The sequence below is a fragment of the Danio rerio genome, chromosome 21 (genome assembly GCF_052040795.2).
Source record: "Danio rerio strain M-AB ecotype USA chromosome 21, GRCz13ab, whole genome shotgun sequence".
NCBI lineage: Eukaryota > Metazoa > Chordata > Actinopteri > Cypriniformes > Danionidae > Danio > Danio rerio.
In genome coordinates, this window is record NC_141041.1 from 13,549,229 (window position 1) to 13,563,316 (window position 14,088).

General features: G+C 38.2%; 1 long non-coding RNA gene across 4 annotated transcripts in view; it reads right to left on the bottom strand.

The window, feature by feature from the left end:
• Positions 1-2,920: 2,920 nt before the first annotated feature.
• Positions 2,921-14,088, bottom strand: part of LOC141379814 (uncharacterized) — a 127,463-nt gene continuing 116,295 nt past the window's right edge. For 3 of the 4 annotated variants that reach the window (XR_015520066.1, XR_015520063.1, XR_015520064.1), the window contains 2 exons: positions 4,093-4,288; positions 2,921-3,987 (listed from right to left, as the gene is read on the bottom strand). This is a non-coding gene — a long non-coding RNA (uncharacterized LOC141379814). The remainder of the gene's footprint in view (positions 3,988-4,092; positions 4,289-14,088) is intronic. The other variant, XR_015520065.1, reaches the window with a different exon arrangement.

Consider the following 14,088-nt stretch of genomic DNA (forward strand, 5'->3'; position numbering starts at 1 on the left):
CCCCCCCTCCATCCCTTCTTCCTCCTCTTCCATTCTAAGTTCGGGCGACACGGTGGCTTAGTGGCTAGCACTGTTGCCCCACAACAAGGGGGTCATTGGTTCAAACACTAGCCGAGCCAGCCGACACTTTGTGCGGAGTTTGGATGTTCTACCTGTGTTCGCGTGGGTTTTCCCTGGGTACTCCGGTTTCCTCCCACACTCAAAAAACATGCAACAAAGGTTAAAGTCACAAGCACCTACTGCATACAAACTAACGCAGTTACCGGGTTATTCTTGGGAAGTTATTGAGAACTACCTGATCTCGTATCCCTCCTAATGCTTATCGACCAGGCGGGAGCCTTGGGCTCATCTACAGTATCTCCGAGCTCAGGGTTCTCTCCCGGGACAGAATGGCAAACCTGCTAAAATAGTCAAGCATTATCTAAGTGTGAACTCTTGAAGTATGCATTATATCATCAACTTTAAAAAACAAATTACCGCTTATATGCGAGGCATTTCTAATGCAGTGTCTATTGACAGGACAGTACATTTTTTAACAATAAAATCCGTTTTCAGTTTTACACATTTTTTTTCCCTTATTCTGAATGTCTTGATAACCCCATCTTTGAGTTTTTCTTTTACTATTTCAGCAAATAGAATTGTAAATAAAAATGATTTGTTGTACTCTCCCATTAACTGTGTTTAAAGTTTACCCAACTACGAAGACTTGCACTGCTGAGAAACCCAGAAATGTGAAAATGGTCCATATACACTGTAAAACCTAATAAGTTAAGGTAACTCAAACCATTTGAGGAAACCGATTGCAACAAACCATTTAAGTTCAAAACTAATCCTAATAATACTGTAAACCTAATCTATTTGAGTAAACAAAGCAATTTGAGCACAGTAAAACCCAATAAATGAAGAGATCTCAAACCAACTGAGTACTGTAAAACCCAATAAGGCAACTCAAACAAACCATTTGAGTTAAACTAATCTATATGAGTACTGTGAACTTACTCCATTTAAGTTTAAGTATTTCATTAACTCATTACCTTCAAAACTGAGCTCAAAACTCTTTTCAAATGAGTAGAATTAACTTTCCGTCAATTTTGAGTTAAGTGCACTCATTTAATTTGATAAAATGACTGTTGGGTTTTACAGTGTGGTTGAACTCAATCTGTAGTGTCTATCATCTTTGATTTAAGCAAACCTTTACAGTAGTAAACTAACCTCATCTCACTGCGGTGATTCAGTCCTAAAGGCTTTATTCCAGATGTCCACCATATGCTGACATTCAAAACGTGTCCTGAGGAGCTCACAGGGGTCACTTTGAAATTACAGAAGGTTATGCTCTGGAAATAAAACAGAGGGAAATGATGTGTATATATGTATGTGCACTGGTTGTGCAGCCCTAATCCTGCATTTTACTTTTATAACCCCTGTAAAGGAGATTTATTTGCCTCTCATCCCCTTAAAAGTGAGTCTTTTATGAGTGGGCCAGCGCAGTGGGCTTGGGTAAGTGATGCGCTATGGCTGCTTGGAGGCAGTGGGACGTCCGCAGGGAGCACGAGCCCTCTGAACTCACGTCACATCTGCATTCGGCCCCATGCTTCACCTGCCTCTCTCTCTTTTCCTCTGGGGAGATTTAAAATAAGGATCAGGATGGATATTCAGCCCCATTCGCACTGCACAGCAGGCTGCACTGTGATTCTCAACTAGTTCGTATTTGTATGTGGGATTTCAAGTGGTCATTCTGAATTGCGAATCGGATAGAAAACATTTATCGGAATAAAAAATGATAGCCTGACAATAGATACATACATTTCTTTCTTTTTTTTTTAACTTCAGTTAAGAGTATTTTGGTTACACTTTACAATAAGGTTTTATTAGTTCATTTATTTACTAACATGAACACTACATGTCCAGCATTTATTAATCATAGTTTAACATTATTGTTATGCTTTGTAAAATACCAAATTGTGCTTGTTAACATTTTTTAATGCACTGTTTCATAACAAGAACTAGCAATGAATGACGTTGTTATTATTTTAACATAAACAAAGATAAATTCATACTATAACAAATGTTAACAAATTTTTTTGATGTAAGTACATAGTAGTCAAGGACACTTAATATAAAGTGGGACCAAACATGCAACCATTCATTGCAAGTTTAGAAATAAATAAGAAAGAAAGAAAGAAAGAAAGAAAGAAAGAAAGAAAGAAAGAAAGAAAGAAAGAAAGAAAGAAAGAAAGAAAGACAGACAGAAAACCTAATAAAATAATGAAGCTTGCAAAGAAAAACTTTTTAATTTCTTTAGTCTTAAACATTGGACTCAAATAATAATTTATAGCAATCATGACCACAAATAATAATTCAGCAAACATCAGACAAATGCTCAAAAATGACAGCACAGAATATTTTTTTCAAGGCTATCAAATAAATTCTATTCTTTTGAACAGTTGATTCAGAACACAAATATGGAACGAACGAATGAACGAACGTAAAAACTAACTAACTAACTAACTAACTAACTAACTAACTAACTAACTAACTAACTAACTAACTAACTAACTAAATAAATAAATAAATAAATAAATAAATAAATAAGAATATTTATCATCTGCCATTTTATTTTTGGTTGTCAAGTACTCATGCATGACTAAACTCTAAAAAGCAATTAGTTATTTTACTTAAAAAGAGTGAGATAACCAGTGGCCTTAAAAGCGATAAGTTGACTTTAAGTGAGTAAGCCGGTTGTTACTTAAACTTATAAAGTTGACTTCTTTTTAATAATGATGTACAAATTTCATTGACTTTTTACTTAGTAATTTTAAGTTAATAGGTTTATTCACCTTTTTTATGTAAAGTCAACAAATTTCTTTAAAACCAACAAAGAAGCTCATTTTTTAAAACCAAAAAGTCAACTAATCAATTTTTACAAAGTTTTTTTATTAGACTATCACTGCATCAAAACAAAACCCTTTTAAAAAGTTTGGGTTTTTAAGCAAAACAAAACAAAACAGAACTTTGTTGGAAAACAAAACCAAACAAAACAAAACAAAACCAAACCAAGACAAACAAAACAAAACAAAACAAAAAAAAAATACAAAACTTTGTTGGAAAACAAAACAAAACAAAACAAAGCAAAGCAAAGCAAAGCAAAGAAAAGCAAAGCAAAGCAAAGCAAAGCAAAGCAAAGCAAAGCAAAGCAAAGCAAAACTTTGTAAGAAAACCATTGCCCTGCAAATCAATGGCCAAAACAATGGCCACAAAACATTTCCTTTGTAAATTGAACACGATGTCAATGACATAAACACGCTTTATCCATGCCATTAAAAACTGCTTGAAGATCCTAAGCGAAGGACAACCCTGGCGATAATGGTGAACGTGAAGGTGGGCTGGTACAGTCACAGCCCCGCATGCTGTTGTTTGTCCCCGCTGTGTTTGAGTTGGGTGATCTTTCCACTCTACTGACTGCTGAGTGATTGATGATTAGACGCTTTCCTTCCAATGTCTAACACGATTAGAGTGAAGGTCATACTTAATTCTTCAACAACAACCACAACTATCATCACCAGTGTTTGTGTATGTGTGTGTGATGGTTTCCTCAGAGCACTTTGTCAAAGGCAGCGCTCAGACTGATCCGGCTTTCCAGCACCACGGCTTTCCAAAATGGCTTTTTGCCTCTCCATCCCCTCCATGCGTCTCTCATTTTTCCTTTTTCCAGGGCCTTTTCTCTTCATCTCCAGAGAATATGATTTGTCATGGTGACTGAGAGAGAGAAAGAGAGAAAAAATGTTTACTCCGGGAGGGAGAGAGAGAGAGAAAAAAAAGCCTCTAACGCCCCTTAATGTATTCTTTTAAAAGAATCGACGCAGTGGCACAGAAAAAGATTAATTTATCACGCCATCAAGCACAGGAACCACTGTTGAGAGGAATGGGTGTAAATTGCAAGGCGATGACAATGCCTGCGTTACAGATGGATTTCTGTGTCTGCGTCTCCTATTGAGAAGGGGTGGGGGGTGAGGGGGGAAGGGGGGAGAAAAGCAATTTCGTCAGCGCTCGTCAAAACTTTCAGACGGGGGTAATTTTGATCCATTAGCTCACCTCCGTTCGCCTCCACCAATTCTCCACGTTTCACTTTTCTCTGCTTAAGATCTCGCCGCGAGAGAGAAAGAGAGAGAGAGTCGCACAGAAACTCCCTGTGGCCATAAATGCATCTGTTTTCCATAACAACGTACAGGTCCCATCCACACAGATGCGTCGCCTCTCCATAAATGCTGATTAAGTCATTGTTATACGTCTGAAATTACAAGAGACACCACACAGCATTAACCTGACAGATTTCTCACTTACACTTTCCTTGTCGTGAGGTTATTCAGCCAATCAACGGAGGAGCCTATAAGAAAAGAGACAAGAGTTATGCGCTCATGAATATTTATGCGGGGTTATCAGGGAATAGGTACAAAGGAGGTTTACTGATCACACAAATCCAAAAGCTTCTCATTAGAAAAGCATCTCTTTAAGTGCATCCCGAATGCCTGAATGATAATGGCAGGCCTAGGTTTGAATATTAGCCGAACCGGGATAAATCACTAGGTTCATTACTTCAAAAGCATATGCCATTAGTGCGGAAAAAGCACTTAGAGTTGGTCTAAATATATTATTATATGAGGTAAACAAGCCCCCCAAAATAAGCACAACCGCTTTTAGACTATGTCTACACTAATCCAAATATATCTGAATTGATTTTTCTGTTTTGTTTTAGCCTTCCATCAGCGCAGAAATGTTTTATGCTTTGGCAAAACCTGAGTGTTTTTGTAGATGCTAAATATGAAAACGCTGTTTTTGCAACATGGAGCTGAATGTGAAAATAGATTTGAGTTAGTAGAATAGGTCACCTAAAAATGAAAGATCTGTCATCATACCTCCTTTTGTTCCAAATCTTCATAGGCTTCTTTCTTTCATTGAACACAAATTAAGATATTTAGAAGAATGTTGGCAACCTGAAAGTTGTTCTGTTTATTGTATTTCCATAATGCCTTTAAAAGTATATTCAACTCTATAATATTCAAATAAAGTAAGGGTTGGAACTTAATAGAGGTTTGGAAATCTTTAAAGGTGTGTAAATGCAGTAAAATAATTCACGTTTAAGTAAAACTAACCTTTTAAGTTGCATTTTCATTTATTTTTCTTCAGCTTAGTCCCTTTATTCATCAGGTGTCGGCACAGCGGAATTACCATCAACTTATCCAGCATATGTTCTACACCAGGGGTGGCCAACCCTGTTCCTGGAGAGCCACTTTCCTACAGATTTCAGTTGCCACCCATATCAAACACACCTGCCTGTAATTATCACGTGGTGTTCAGGTCCTAATTAATTGGTTCAGGTGTGTTTGATCAGGGTAGCAACTGAAATCTGCAGAAAGGTGACTCTCCAGGAACAGGGCTGGCCACCCCTGTTCTACACTGTTCTTCCAGCTGCAATCCAGTACTGAGAAACACCCATAAACACTCATTCACACTTATAGGCTCAAGGCACGGAGAACATGCAAACTCCACACAAAAATGCCAACTGATCCAGCCAAGACTCAAACTAGCGACCTTCTTGCTGTGAGGCAGCAGTGCTAACCACTGATTCTCTGTGGTCAGCAAAAACACCATCGCACTTCTTGTAAAGTGTAGGGGTGTGACCCCGGTGTCCTGGCCAAATTTCCTCCATTGGAACTTACCCATCATGGCCTTCCAATCATTACCATCCACCGAATTGGCTGTATCACTGTCTCTCCACCAATAGCTGGTGTGTGGTGAGCGCACTGGCGTCGTTGTCCTGTGGCTGCTATCGCATCATCCAAGTGGATACTGCACACTGGTGGTGGTGAGGAGAAACCCCCCTCATAATTGTTAAGCGCTTAGGGTGTATGGCCATATGCTATATAAATACGCACATTACAATACACTGAGCCACCATGTTGCCCTTTGCATTTTCATCAAAATAATAATAAATGGATGACGCTAAAAACAAATGGGGTCTAAAATGTTTTGACCTTGTCCACATTTACAAACTTTCAGAGGTGATCAAAAATTCATTGGATTCCTTAAAGGGTTAACTGACCCTAAAATGATTTTTTTTTATTAATAATCTTTTTGTCATTCCAAACACCTAAGAGCTTTGTTTGTCTTTTGAAAAAAATAAATATTTTTTATGAAATCCAAAAGCTGTCTGACCTAGACAGAGACATTGACAGTAACCGTCTCATCTCCCTTGAAATCAAAACAAATTAAAAACAGTCCATGTGCCTTCAATGGTTCTAATATATTAAAGGGCCATGAAACCCCCTCGTTTCAGCAGGGTGTTTTCACACCTCTACTTTGGAAAAAGTCAGAAAAGTGGGCGTGTCCAGCTCTGTTTAGGGGGGAGTGTCGGAGGAACTAAAGTGGGATGGTGTGGGAGTGTCTATTTGGGCACGCGCGAGTTTCAGTCAAAATACACACACATGAGAAAGTGATGGTGTTTAACCTACATGGACATCTGTAGTCGAATTATTTGCCAAATTATTAAATGTTGGACTTTAACTGCAGTTTGGCTCTTTCATTCAGGGAATTCATTCATTTGATTCGAGGATCTGCTCTAAGCGTGTATTTTTCATGCAATGTTTGATACCGCACGGCGAATGAGAGAAAAAAACTTTGCATTTCCCGGAAACTTAGATACACACGGCAGGTAGCGTCAGAAAGCCGCGTGTGTTATTCCGGTCACTAAATGCGGTGCTATGTTTGCACTCAGTGCAATAGTTAACTTAATTCGATACGAACAAACTGAATAAACAAAGAGTACTGGTCGCTCACTTACCAAATCTGTAGAGACAGGACAATCACCAGCAACAAGAGCCGCATCTTTATGAAGAGGAGACTAACGTTACAAGCGAATCCGGATTTCAGCATTTGCAGATGAGAACAGCTCTCAGGTAAACAATGTTCCTCCTTAGACACGTAAGTTATTGTTGTCGAGCGTCGCGTACACTGTTAATCCACACGTGATCCAGCTGAGCTCTCACAGAGACAAAATGAAAACAAAACTTAATGGCAGCAAACTATAAAAGCAACACTTCACGCTTGTTTTGCCAACACAACGTGGCGTCTCTGTGGCGTAAACACGGTGACACTAATGAATATTAATGAAGTTGCACAATAGAGCGCGCTGATTGGTTTGAACCAAGCCTTACTCATGCATTAATGCAACACACTGTAAGATGTAATAAGACTCACTCTGGTACAGACACCCAGTCTGCACGCTGGAACACACGCTATTATGTCATGACCAGGACGCAGCTTCAAAAATTCGTTTCAAACAGGAAGTACAAATTTTACACTTTTTAGTGAAATATAGGTGTCCTAATAGTGTTTTTAGCAGTGTGGGACACATATACGACTGTCAACAGCTCAAAAAATGTGTTTTGGTGTTTTGTGACCTTTTAAAAAACAGAGAATAAGGCTACTCTTGTGTTAGCCTCTCTTTACGCACAATGTGTTTAAAATGTTTCTTGTCCACATTGAAATACAAAAAAGTGGTGTCATTACACATGTGGAAAACATCGTAAAAGTTCACTAAGATGATGTACAGCCCGGCATTTATTGGGGTAGCGTGGGGGACTTAATCCTAGTACCTTTGACCTTTATTAATCTGGGGTCGCCACATCGAAATGAACCGCCAACTTATCCAGCATGTTTTTTTACGCAGTGGATGCCCTAACAGCCGCAACCCATCTCTGGGAAACATCCATTCACACTCATTCAAAAACACACACTATGGACAATTTAGCTTACCCAATTCACCTGTACCGCATGGGTTTGGACTGTGGGGGAAACCGCAGCACCCAAAGAAAACCAACACAAGCGCGGGGAGAACATGCAAACTCCACATAAAAATGCCAACTGACCCAGCCGAGGCTCGAACCAGCGATCTTCTTGCTGTGAGGCGACCGCACCACCTACTGTGCCACCGTGTCCCCCTTGGGGCACTTCAAATCAGGCAAAAAAAAAAAAAAAAAAAAAAAAAAAAAATTGTGTTTATAAACTACTTAAAGGGCACATATGATGAAAACCATCCTTTGTAAGCTGTTTGGACAGAACCATGTGTAGGTATAGTGTATCCACAGTCATATTGGAGTGATAGAAATAAGACTCTTTTTTAAATTTCCTGACGTTAAAAAATAATCCAAATCCATCCCATTTTGAGGACCACGGCAAACTTTATAACGACATTGTGTGTGACTCATTGTTACAGAAAGACTTGAATTAACTCCACAATAAAGATATCAAATACCAGTCAATAACGTTCTTACTGTAGTAAAGGGGATCTGTTTCATTCTTGTCAGTCACTGTACTGCTTATCTACGTGAAGGCTACACCCCTTAAGAGTAATACAGAGAGATATCTATGGCTCTGACACACACATGGGAATGGTGGGTGGGGAGAAACAGCTCATTTGCATTAAAGGCACAGGCAACAAAAACAACTACAATGTCCTAACAGCTCAAATTTCCCAGATTTAAAAAGGTATAATAAATAATCTGATGGGTGTTTTGAGCTGAAACTTACTTAGACACATTCTAGAGACACAAGACTTAATTTAAATCTTGAAAAAGGGTTGAAATAAGTGCTACTTAAAGAGAGACATACCAGAGAGACATACCATTACTTTATGTCATCATGTCAAACCCCTGAGACCTTCCTTTCATTCAGAACACTAAGATATTTTGGATGAAATCTGAAAGCTCCCTCATTTTCCTTAGATAGCAATGGTCCTGACTTGCAATATTATCAAGCCGTAAAAATACTTTTGCGCACACATAAATGATCCTGTGCTTTGTTTGAAACAGATGTGTTCATGTCCTCAGTGCATGGTCATACATGAGCGCAATATACTGACACAGAAGAGAAGAAACTGATAATGTTATTTGTGTTTTATGTGCACACAAAAATTAACGGTATGGCATTCCAGTTAAAACACTGAAGACACACTGTTTTTTGTTTTTTTTTTTGCACTTGAAATGAAGGAAGAGGGAGCTTTCTAATTTCATACAAAATATCTTAGTGTTCTGTAGATGGAAGGAAGGTCTCAGAGGGTTAAAATGACATGAGGGTGAGTAATTATTAACAGAATTGTCATTTCAGGGCAAACTATCCCTTTAAGTAGCATGAAAGCTATATATATTTTAGCCTAATTTGTAGTGCCTTGTGTGTTTGTTCAGTCAAAGGTACTAGGATTCAGTCACCCACCCTATCCTAAAAATTGCTGTGCTGTACATCATCCTACTGAGCTTTTCTTATTATTTCCACTTGTGCAATGACGCCACTGTTTTTTGCATATCAATATGGACAGGAAACATTTAAAAACACATTGTGTGTAAAGAGAAGCTTGCAGGCAGAAATATTCTTATACTCCGGAAATTAATTCCCATTTCTTGTCTAATCCTTCCAGACCTTTAGTTTTGGGTCGCCTGATTATCATCCCTAATAAAAATAATCTCGCGAATTAGCCTGTTTTCATTTTTCATCCCCCCCCGCACACCATAGCAACCACCGCCAGGGACTTAAGCAAGAAATCTCCCATCAGGCCAAGCGCACACCAGGTAATGCAGCAGCGGCGGAGGATTGATAAGGACTAGAGAGAGTGGCGCCATTATCTGCGAGGAGCGGCGTGTGTGAAGGATTAGCACGGATCAAGCTTATCCCAGGCTCCGCTGGCCAGCCGGAGAAGCTCTTTCCCTCTTACCTCAGCGCTGCCCTGGGAAAAAAAAGGCCTGGCTCCTTATCCCGACAGAGGGAAGCTTACAGGCTATCACACTTCCTCTGGTCAGCGCAATCCAGCACCAAGAGGATGGCAGGGGTGAAAGAATTACTCAGCAGGGCCTGATACGTCTCTGGCTGGCCCAGAATATGCCACAGTAAGGATTATGCTGGGATTTCTGGGAATCCTGCGGATGAGAGTGAATGGCAGCGGTATAGAGGAAGTATATGATGCTTTGGATGGGGTGACGAATCTCTGGAAATACTTTGGATACTCTTGTTCAGTGACATTACAATATACGAGTCTCAAAGCAAAGTCCAATAGCAAGTCTATTGTTTTATAAAGTGTACATTCATGCAATTCATTCATTTATTTTCTTTTCGGATCAGTGCCGGTATTTATCTGGGATTTGCCACAACATAATGAACCGCCAACTTATCCAGCATATGTTGTAAGCAGCGGATGCCCTTCCAGCCACAACCCATCAATGGGAAACATCCATACACATTCATTCACACGCAAACACAATGGACAATTTAGCTTACCCAATCCGCCTATACCGCATGTCTTTGGACTTGCCAAATGCCAACTTGGAAATGCCAACTGACCCAGCCGAGGCTCGAACCAGCGACCTTCTTGCTGTGAGACGATTGTGCCACCGCGTCACCAGCGCAGATCTAAACGCAGGCTTATCAAGAATGGTCAGGCAAGCAACGATCGATACAGGAACAAACAGATGCATACAGGAAATCAAGAGAAGTGGTCATAAACAGGCGGATGGTCAAAAAAGGCAGCAGATAGGAATAAACAAACAAAATAAAGCAAATATCAATACAGAGCAACAAGACAAGGCAAGGCAAGGAAAACGTGTCATAATGTTCATTAACAGTATAACAAGACTCAGCAATGAGAGTGTGAAAGTGAGCCGTACATATGTTGTGTAATCAGTCCATGAGCAGCATCAGCTGTGGGAGTGTAATCAATGAAGACTTGGAGCAGGTGTGTGAGTGTGTTGCATGACTGGAACTTGTAGTCCATAGACCAGCAGTTTTGTATCTGTTAGCGATCTGCACAGGCTGGATCGCTGATGACCAGAACAAAGTGTATATGTTATCCTTGAAGTCTTCGATAGTTGGCTTCTTCTCTTCACAGGTTTTGGATCTCATCTGCATGCAATGTGTAAAACCATGTAAAAAAAAGCATGATTTTACAATATGAAGTGGTAGTATTTCTTCTCAAAAAGAGGACATACTTCTAGGGCACAGTATAACTAGGCAAATCGGGACGCAGCATAAGAATCCGTGTTATCATTTATTCATTAAAACATTTCAAGCCTATCGGTTTCATTTTAATAGCATTCAAGACTGCTCTCAATTTCACCTACTGTATGAAATAAAAAACGACTTTCTCTCGACTCATTATAAGATTATTTATGTTAAATTACCGAAGTGTAAAAAAAGATGATAAAAAAAAGAGAACTGCATGGAAATTTTGTCAGGTGTTCGGAGAAACAGAATGAAATGAAGAGGAGGGGAGTTAATAAAGAAAACATGTTGTCAGTTTGCAATCTCTCCCACTTCAAACATAATTCAATTTCCGCTATGAAAAGAGATACAGCTTTTAATTAAATTTGTTTCAGTTTTTTTTCTAATCGAGGTGCAATAGGTGAGAGACCTCAATTATAACATTCTAATTAAAAAACACACACAAGAACACAAATAAATAAATAAATAAATAATGTGTAAAATGGAAAAGGAAACTTGAGAAGTGTATGAAGTCGCCACTATCGCATTGCTCATATAAGAAGAGGAGCGAATCTAAAATTGAAAGTGACAGTGGAGCCTCTGGAAGGCAGCATTTGATTTCCAAATTATCATATTTTCTCAGTCAATAATGAAAAGCTTATGATAGCTCCTCAGTAGCTGCGCCGACAGCCTTTAATAAGATAGGACCAGTGAAGCAAGGGAGAGTGCTGAACACAGCTCTGTCTGTACATACACATATGTGTGTGTGTGTGTGCTCTTATAGCTCAGGTTACGTTCCTTGCAGGTCTAGATTACAGAGTCTCAGCTTTTTAATATCTAAGGCATGAAATGGAGACGGCATTTGCTTCTTGATTAGAATTATGGAAGGTAGAGAATGAGGAATAATTTGATTTTAAAGGACAACGTATGGTAGATTAACACAACTTCCTCTAGGACAGGGTTTTTCGAACTGCGAATTGGGAGCCATTGTCAGGAAAGCTTGGTCGCAGGAAGTTCTTGAAATTTGTATTACGTGTCTTTGTAAATCAGTGGCACTTAGTTCTCACATATATCTCTCATAACCATGCTCCATTTTGACTAAATGCTCAAATCTTGCTGATTTGTTTTTGCTTTAATGTGACTACATTTTTTTTTGGAGGTGCCACTACTAATTTGCCAAACTGATAAGTGATGGCATGGTGTTGTGTATGAGACACATTGACAAATGCATCAAATGTGCTACTTGCATCATCTTGATTCAAAAGCGACTTTCTTTGGAATCAGGAACTGTTTTCCTTCATTTCCCTTTTCTTTGGCTTAGTCTTTGATTTATCAAAGCTCGCCACAGCAGAATGAACCGCCAACTATTCTGGCCTATGTTTTGTGCAGTGGATGCTACCAGCCACAACCCACTACTGGGAAACACCCATACACTCTTGCATTCACTTACACACACACACACACACACACATACACACACACACACACACACACACACACACTCACTATGGCGTATTTAGTTAAATTGAATTGTTTTCCACTAAAAAACAGACTCATTCACACACAAACACTACGGACAATTTAGCTTACCCAATTCACCTGTACCGCATGTCTTTGGAGTGTGGGGAAACCAGAGCACCCGAAGGAAACCCACGCGAACACAGGGAGAACATGCAAACTCCACACAGAAACGCCAACTGACCCAGCTGAGGCTCGAACCAGCGACCTTTTTGCTGTGAGGCGACAGCACTACCTTCTGCGCCACCATATATAAGCCCCTTTAGGCAATTTTTTTCAGTAGTCTACAGAACAAACTATCATTATACAATAACTTGCCTAATTACCCTAACCTGCGTAGTTAACCTATTTAACCTATTTAAGCCTTTGAATGTCACTTTAAGCTGTATAGAAGCGTATTGAAAAATATCTAGTCAAATATTATTTACTGTTGTTATGATAATGATAAAATAAATCGGTAATTAGAAATGAGTTATTAAAACTATTATGTTTACAAATGTGTTGAAAACTTTTTCTCTCTGTTAAACAGAAATATAGGGGAAAAAATTAAACAGTGGGGCTAATAATTCAGGGGGGCTGAATATATATATATATATATATATATATATATATATATATATATATATATATATATATATATATATATATATATATATATATATATATATATATATATTTATATGCTTTATACAAACAAACACACACACACACACACACACACACACACACACATATATATATATATATATATATATATATATATATATATATACACACATACATACATACAAACATATATATTTATAAATATAAAAAAAAAAAAAAATGTAATGGTATATGATAAAAATATATATATTTTAAAAATAAGTATCTTTTCATATTTCTTTATTCAAAAATGTCATCATTTATAAAAACTAATATAAAACTTACTGTTTAAATGCACATTTGTAAATAAAAAATTTAAAAAGTATGGTCAGCAATTTGACAAAATAATAGGACATATTTTTTTGGTACATCAAAAAGTGTGGTTATGAACCCCAATCTGACAAAATAATACAGCAAAAATTAGTTCTTATGTCACTACAATGCAATATGTATACCTCATAATCAAATAGAAAATGAGGTGAATAACTACAAAAAGCTTTAGCTTTTTCAGAAAAAAAAAACTACACCCCAATGTTAAAAGAATGTTTATTAGCTGATAAAGAGTTTAATAAAGACTTCAATTTATTTTAGCCATAGTGCAAATGAAACATGTCTCATATATAGTTATTAATAAAAGGTAGAGCACAGGCTGTAGTTTTTCTGACATTTTTTTAAACAAAAATTGGACATGCTACTCTAAAGCTGCATCCCAAATGGCACACTATACACTATGCACTCATGCACTATGTACTTATGCACTTACACACTCAACAGGATAGTATATGTATGTAGTGACATCCCAAATGGCACACTAATGTTTTTTTTACTAAGCGGAAATTCAAACCGTTTCCCTAATGACGTTTGACGGTTGCCAAATCAGTGAAATAAACGACCGAATTATCA